This window comes from Elephantulus edwardii, unplaced genomic scaffold (assembly GCF_000299155.1).
Source record: "Elephantulus edwardii isolate Elephantulus edwardi_28Jun2011 unplaced genomic scaffold, EleEdw1.0 scaffold00040, whole genome shotgun sequence".
Classification (NCBI taxonomy): Eukaryota; Metazoa; Chordata; class Mammalia; order Macroscelidea; family Macroscelididae; genus Elephantulus; species Elephantulus edwardii.
The window spans coordinates 16,090,979-16,099,720 of record NW_006399790.1 but is presented as its reverse complement, the minus strand read 5'-3'; the positions used below and the strand labels follow the sequence as shown (position 1 = coordinate 16,099,720).

The window sequence follows — 8,742 nt, the reverse complement described above, 5'->3', positions numbered from 1 at the left end:
CTTTCCACAGGGGTTGCACCATTTTACACTCCCACCAACAGTGAATCAGGGTTCCAGTTTCTCCACAACCTCGGGATTTTTGTTTTTTTGATGCTGAGTTGTAATCCATATTCAAGGCTTTGATCTTCTGTAGTAAGTATTTTAGGTTGTCTTCATTTTCTGTGGGCAAGATTATGTCATGTTAATGTAGGTTGTTGGTGAATCTTCCTCCAATGCTGATCTTCTTCATGTATCCCAGCTTTTTGAATGATGTGCTCAGCATTTATACTGAATAGGTATGGAGGAAAGAAATATTCTTTTCAATGTTAGCCATAGTTGGCTATAATCCACACAGTCAATTGCTTTTGCATAGCCAATGAAACAAGACATTCTTCTAATATCTTCTGCTTTCTGCCAAGATCCATCTGGCATCAGCAATATCAGTGATATCCCTCATTCCATGGACTCTTTTGAATTGAGCTTGACTTCCTGGCAGCTCTCTGTTGTTTAGGAAGTGGATGCCATTCCTGCTTCCAAGATATTAATGATATTGTTTGATAATTTCTACATTCTATTGAATCACCTTTTTTTTAGGGGGAATAGGAACAAATATATTTCATGGCATAGGCTAATGAGCATGTCCAGACATTTTTTTTGATAGTGCCTTCAGTTTGTACTTCTTCTTTCCTTATCAATAGTTCTTAATCATATGCTACTTCCTGAAATGGTTTGGTGCCAACCATTTCTTTTTGGTATGTATTCCAAAGTATGTATGTAAGTATGCATTCCTTCCATCTTCTTTTGGTGGAAGTCACTCCATTTAAGATTTTTCCCATAGAATCTTTCAATACTGAGCTGGTACTCTAGACAGACATGGCTAAGTTCAAGAACAGCATCACATATAATCAGTTCTGCAATGGCACAAAAATGGTATCAAGAAACCTTGATCATAACGGTATGAGTCTCTTCAGAGGATAGACTCTAAATTCCTGAGGAACATACATTTTGTCAAGAAGCACAACAAGGGCCTGAAGAAGTTTCAGGCCAACAATGTCAAAGTCATGGATGGACATGCCACGGCTCTTGTCAAACTTAAGGAGGTCAATCCCAGGATCCCATGGGGTGTCAACCACAAGCTCAGATGATTCACCTACATCACCCATCCCAGGCTAAAGAAATGTGCTGAGGCCTACATTGCCAAAGGGCTTGGACTTTGCTGGCCAAAATCTAAAGCCATGGCTGAACGTATGGCCAAAGCTCCAGCAAAGTCCTCAACTCAAGCACCAGCTAAGGCTGCAGCCTGGGCTCCTGCTCCAAGTCAGGCTCCTAAAGGTGCCCAGGCCCCCGCAAAGGCTCCATAATCTGAGGATAGAAGGGTGGGTATGACCCCCTGGGCTGCCATCTGCATGGGGCTGGTGTCCTCCTGTGCTATTTGTACAAATAAATTCTGAGGCGGGGAGGGGGTGGTGGAAAGAATCCTTCAATATTGTAACTCAAGGGTTGAATTTGTTCTTCAGTTCTTTCAGCTTAAGAAATACTGAGCATAAAGTAAAAATTAAAAGAAAAAATTTATTTTTAAAAAAAATACTGAGCATGTTGTGATTGATTCAGTAGCACATATACAAAAAAAAGAAAGAAAAGAAAAAGAAAGAAATATTGAGTGTGTTAACATATTATTTCCTTTTGTTCTTCTAACTCCAGCATTTTACACATTTCATGATAATATTGTTTTCTCTTCTTAAGCTATCCTGTAGAAATCTTTTGTTAATCTTTCTTACTTCAGCATTTCTTTCTATTATATTTTCTTCCAAGATTCTCCTGGGTGGATTTGATCTGCTAACCTTTCAGTTAGCAGCTGAGTCTTTACCCATTTGTGCCACTGGATTAGGGTGGTGTATTGTCTTCTTTATGTTCTAGTGCAAGTTTCACAATGTTCTCTGGCATTCATTTTGGTCTTTTCCTTCTTCCTTGCCTTTGTAATGACCTTTCCCTTTTTCATTTTAAATTTAGGATCCATTCTAACACTGAAATGCAAGTGAGTGGCTTTATTAATTTTCTTACAGTTCAGGAAGTTAGAAGGCTGAATTCAGGACATCAGCTTTAGGGAGAGGTACTTCTTTGTCTAATTCAACATCTGTTATTGTTGTTGGTAGTCACTGAGTTGATTTTGACTCATAGTGACCCCATGTGACAGAGTAGAACTACCCATAGCATTTTAAAAAATTTATTTGCTTACAAAGTTAGTATACATTGTGTTTCACACTATTTTTCATTCATATTGTATTTCTCATGCATCATGTTTTATGAAATTAATCACCATTGGACCTTGTCCATCATTACCTTGTCTTTTCACCTGGATCTTTCCCATTTCCTCCCTGTCTTCCAGCAACCAAACTATGCAACCCTGTAGTTTACCCATCCTTACCTCTGTGCTTCCTCCCCTACCCCCCTTGGGTTCCCATACATGCTTTACTAGTTATCCTTCTATTTTTACAGTGATGCTCTTATTCGGTATTTGTCCTTATGAGACTGAGTTAGTTCACTCAGCATAATGCTCTTCAGTCTCTCCCAAGTTATGTAGTATTTTTTTCAAATCATTACTCCTGAGTGCTGCTTGGTATTCCATTGTGTGAATGCACCACAATTTCTCAGTCCATTCAGTTGTGGTTGGACATTTGGGCTGTTTCCATGTTCTTGCAATGGTAAATAATGCTACTATGAACATTGGTGTACAAATCTCTGTACAAACATTTGACAATACCATCTGAGACAAGAGTCTCTTAAAAGTTTACAGAATATTCCTGGACCTCTGGAACAAAAAGACTGATAATCCCATTAAAAAATGAGCAAAAGACATGGACTTTTCACAGAGGAAGACATTCAGATGACCAACAGACATAGGAAGAAATGCTCAAAAGAACTGGCAATAAGAGAGATGCAAATCAAAATCACAATGAGATACCATCTCACCCCAACAACAGTGGCAAAGTTTAGTAAGGCAGCAAGCAATACATTTTGGAGAGGATGTTTTAAGGTGGGAACTCTTATATACCATTGGTGAGATTGTAAAATGGTGCAACCACTTTGGGAGACTTTAGTGTTTCCTCAAAATGTTGAACATAGAAACTCTGTATGACCCAGATATTCCACAACTAGGAACATAGCCCAAGGGAATTAGATCTGAGATACCTGTAACATTTGCTAGACTGTAATCTTTATAGAAGATCAACAGGGCTTTGTTCCTGTTTGGGCTTGTTAAGCAATCCTTGGAGTTTTTTTGGTATGTAGATTTACTTGCCATCATCATCAGAGAATGGCTGTCTTCTCCCCACCATGTATGTGTGACTCTGTGTCTATTCTGATATTTTATAACTCAGAGGTAATTATGGTTAGGATAATTTTTAACATGCTGGAAAAGAGTATTGAATGTACCTTGGACTGCCAAGAAAACAAACAGATTCATCCTAGAGAGGGTTAAACCAGGCTACTCCTTGGAGGCAAGGGTGCTGGGGCTTCGTTTGACATATTTTGAACATGTAAGGAGAGACAGGTCCTTGGAGAGGGACATCATGCTTGGTAGGGTTGAGGGACAGCTCAGGAGGGGAAGACCCTCTATGAGGTGGATTGATTCAATGACTGGGGTAATGGGGATGGGTGTGTCAGAGGCAATGCGATTGGCACAGGATAGAGCAGGGTTTAGGGCTGTTGTACATAGGGTCGCTATGAGTCGCAAACGACTCGATGGCACATAACAGCAACAATAACATGACTTCAACAACTTAACAAAAGGAAACTTTTATTTCCAAACAGAATCACATCCATAGGTACAAGGACCAGAAATTCAATACATATATTTTTTTGGAGATGAACACAATTCATTCCTTAACATTCTCTAAGGTCCTTTTTAGTTTCGATATTTTATAATTTGGTTTTTTCAAACCTTAATTCCACTCCTAGTAACATACTTCTCTGATGACTTCCTTCATAAAAATTTTTCTTATTGTTATTTGAGTGAACATTTACAAAGCATATTGTTGTTTCAATCAATCATTAATGTGCATTTTGTTCCATAACACTAATTACAATAAATCACAGTGTCTGATTGCCTACTTATTTTATATTGTCTTTCCTTTCACCAATATTAATAAGTATTTGTTATATATTAATTTTTTATTCCCCCCTCCTGGTAACCATACTAGTATGATTCTCTGTGTAAACACTTTTTAAGCTTTTTATAATAGTGGTTTTGCACATTATTTGTTCTGTTGTAACTGATTAATTTCACTCAGCATAATATCCTCTAGACTCATCATGTTACATAGTGTTTCATGAATTCTTCATTTCTTTTCAGTGTTCCATTGTGTGAATGTACCATATATAGTTTCTCTATCTATGCATTCATCAATGGGTACTGGGTTGTTTCTAGATCTTTAATATTTCAATAAATATGAATATGCATATATCTGTTTATATCCCAGCTCTTATTTCTTTTGTATATACAGACTTAATTGTGAAATAGTTGCATCAAATGTTATTTCCATTTTCAACTTTTTAAGGAAACACTAGACTACTTTGCACAGTGGTTGCTTTTTTTTTAACCTTCTGGCTTTTCATTTGTAGGGTCTCTATGTATCGTCTACAACTTGATGACACCTAACAATGATAACAACGATGACGTAGAGAGAGATACGTTGGCCTAGTGGACAGAAAATGATGCTACCAAGCCTAAGGTGGGTGATTTTAACCTGCGGCCCTCAGGCCTAGTTAAAATTGTTGTCCTGTCAAACATTCTGCTAGGTGGTATAGCACTGGTCTGTGAATTACTATACAGAGGTAACTTGTGGTTGCTGTGATGCTGAACACAGTGACACTGATGTGTCAAATGCGATAGTATTTACCCATGGTGGACAGGTTTTGCTGAAACTTCTCGATTAAGAAAGTCTGGAAGCAGGAGTGGCATCCACTTCCAAAATGGCTTGCCTCCAGAAACTCTATGTACGAACAACCAACAGGAACTCATAAGATGAATTGCATTGGGAAAGTCTGCAGTCAGGGACCTCTCTAGAGTACTGAATACCAATGATGTCATTCTGGAGACTAAGGTGTACCAGATCCAGGCCATGGTCTTTGCAATTACTTGCTATGCATCACAGAACTGGACAATGACTAGGGATGACAGAAAAAGAATCAATGTGTGTGAGTTTTGGTGCTGGGGAAGAGTGTTGAACATACTGTAGACTGCCAGGAGAACAAACATTTCTATCCTGGAGAGGGTGAAACTGAGCTGCTCCCTGGAGGCAAGAATTTTGTAGCTTCATCTCACATACTTTAGGCATGTGGCTAGGAGGGACCAGTCCTTAGAGAGGGGTGGAGGGACAGCACAGGAAAGGAAGACACCGGATCAGATGGATTGACTTAGTGACTGGAGAAATGGGATTAGCTCTGTTGGAGACAGTGGATTTGGCTCAGGAAAGGGCAGGGTTCAGAGCTAATGTACATAGGGGCACTGTGAGTCTCAGACAACTTAATGTCACATATGATGATGTCAACAACAACAAGAGCCAACAGTTTATGAGAGTTCCAAGCTCTGGTGGCCTAGTGGCAAGAAGCTGCGCTGTAATCTCAAAGGCATGCAGTTCAAGGCCACCAGCTGCTCTGTGGGAGAAGGATGAGCTATCTCCTCCCATGTGATTAACTGCCTCTGCAAACCCACCGGAGGGTCAGCTATGGGTCAGTTCTGACTCTACAGTAAACAACAACAACCACCTCGCCAGGATTTGCTGTTCATCGACTTACTGAATTTTGCTCTTATTGCTGGAGCGAGGTAATATTTCATTGTTGTGATGTGCATCTCGCTAATAGCTAGCAAAATATTATAATGAAATGTGCAAAATGCTGCCGTTAGAAAACCAAAAAGGAAGAATATTCTTAGCATTTCTCAAGCTGAAGGAACTGAAGCACAAATTCAAATCTTGAGTTCCAATACTGAAGGATTCTAAGGGCAAAATCCTGAATGATGCAGAAAACATCAAAAGAAAAAGGGAAAAGTTAGTATACAACTAGAAGCTTGTGGCCTTAGGAAAGGCAACCAGCAACAGCAGAAAGACAACTTTTTTTTAAGGGTAAAATGGTAAAGATAGACTTATTAGAAAGTTACATCTCCAAAGGAATGGACTTCTCTCCTTGAAAGGAGATATGGAGGAGAGGCCTGTTACTAGTGAGGTGCATGTCTATTTAAGGCCTCATTCTCTGGGTGGGCCTTGGGTCAATGAGACAATGCCATGGAGAGTTCAAAATTTAATGAGTGGGTCTCACTCATTCTGGCAGAAAGACGATTTTTAAAGTCTTTGGCTGCCTTTTTACCCAGGTGCTGACACTGCAGGTCCTTAACTCTCCTGGTCCTGACCCACCTGGTACAAGGCCCGGGTGATCTTTATAGTTTTAATTTAACTCCTAGATCCCTGATCCGTCTTGAGTTAGCTTTTGTGTATAGTGTGAGATGTGGATCTTGTTTCAATTTCCTACACACAGATTGCTGGTTTTGTCAGCACCATTTGTTGAAAGGTTATTCTTTTCCCATTTAATGGATTTAATCTCATTGCTAAATATCAGTTGACCATGGGATGGATTGACTTCCAAGTGTTTTTACTCTATTGCATTGGTCTGTGTATCTGTTATTGTACCAGTACCACACTGTTTTGATTATTGTGGCTATGTAGAAGGTTTGAGAGCAAGAAGTTTAAGGCCTCCTAAACTTGTTTGTTTTTCTTCTTCAGTAGTATTTTGATTATCTGGGGCTTCATTAATTTCCATATAAAGTTGGTAAGCACTTTTTTCCAACTCTTTGAAGAATGATGACAGGATCTGAATTGGGAGTGCTTTATCTAATGACTTCTTTGCCTTACACTTTGATGATATAAAAATTGTCCACAATGAAATCTGCAATGAGTCTTTATTGTTTTTAAGTTATTTTGCTGGGAAAATGACTAAGGAATAGAAAAGGAGAATTGATGCCTTTGAGCTGTGGTGCTGGAGAAGAGTATTGAGGGTACCATGGACTGCTAGGAAAACAAACAGATTCATCCTGGAAAGGGTTAAACTGGGCAGCTCCCTGGAGGCAAGGATTCTGAGGCTCCGTCTAACATACTTTGGACATGTTGTAAGGAGAGACCGGTCCTTGGAGAAGGACATCATGGTTGGTAGGGTGGAGGGACAGCGCAGGAGGGGAAGGCCCTCTATGAGGTGGATTGATTCAGTGACTGGGGTAATTGTGATGGGTGTGTCGGGGACAGTGCAATTGGCACAGGACAGAGCGGAGTTTAGAGCATTTGTACATAGGGTCGCTATGAGTTGCAAGTGACTCAACGGCACATAACAACAGCAACAACAACAACAACAACAACAGTTTTTCCCTTCCATTACATGTTTCAAAGAAGAACGATCTCTCCTTCTGTTTAAAACCCACTCTCTTGCCCCTGTATTCTGTTCTCCCTTGATCTTACCTTCATTCATTCATTCATTCAATATATGTATGCTGTTGTTGTGTGCCATCAAGTTGAAACTGACTCATAGCTGATCCTCCAGCAGGTTTATAGAGACAAATTGCACGGGAGGAGATTGCCCATCCTTCTCCATGGAGCATCTGGTGGATTTGTACCATATACCTTTGAGATTGCAGTGCAGCCTTTTAACACTAGGCCACCAGAGCTCCCTAATGTACATTGAGTACCTACTGTATATGCTAGGTGCCACAAATGAACAGTAAGCAGTCTGCTACCTACACTCCAATTGCTTATCATATTTCCTCTGTCATAATTCTGCAGATGTAAACAAATTAATATCGTCAGTCTGGATAATTTTTCAAGTCTTCAAATTCTGATATTTCAAGTTTCTTCTGTGCAACTCTATATTAACCACCCCCTGTAATATCATAGGAAAATCTTCTCTCCCAAATGGTTTTATCTTCTTGTTGATATTTTTACTTTGGTTATTTGTTCTTTCATAGTTTAAGCCACCTAAATTTAAACTCTCAGACTTATAGTTATCCTCCTTTTTTAGACAGCACTTATGACATAGTGACTGAGGGCTTAGCTGCTAAGCAAAGCATCATCAATTTGAACCCACCAGCTGCTCCAGTGAGAAATAGGACACTCTGTTTCTGTAAAGGTCTCTAGCCTTAGAAACTCTATATGGTTGCTATGAATCAGAATTAGATGGTAATGCATTTTATATCTTTGTCTTTGGGCTTCTTTTTGCTGTTTTTGGTAGGTGAAATAATGATCCCCTACTTAACATACATCTACATCTTAATCCATGGGATTTGTTAAACAGATTTCAAAGTGGTAATTAAAGAATATTGAGATGGGGCAATTATACAAGTGAGCCACCAGTGTCTTAGTAGCAGAAAGTCAGGGTGAGGTTTAACTTTGAAGCAGAGAAGGAAATATGAGCAGTGTGACAGAGAGTGGAGTGATGCCAAGGAATGCTGACAGCACTATAAGCTGAAAGCAATAAAGAACCAACCCTGTCAACACCTTGATTTTAACCCCCAAAGACACTTTTTGGAATTCTAACCTCCAGAGCTAAGTTTCTGTTATAGTAAACCCCTCAGTTTGTGGTAATTTGTTACAACAGCAATAAGAAACTAATACACTTTTTCCCAGTCAGTGGCTTCCCTTTTTACCCTGTTGGAGAAGTTTTTGGATGTGCATAGGGATTTGAGTCTTAGAAGATCCCATTCATCTATGTTATCTTCTCCTGGTT

The 8,742-nt window shown here is 39.4% G+C and overlaps 1 pseudogene; it reads left to right on the top strand.

The window, feature by feature from the left end:
• The first annotated feature begins 852 nt into the window (after nucleotides 1–852).
• Nucleotides 853–1,340, top strand: LOC102844722 (annotated as a pseudogene).
• The last annotated feature ends 7,402 nt before the right edge of the window (nucleotides 1,341–8,742 follow it).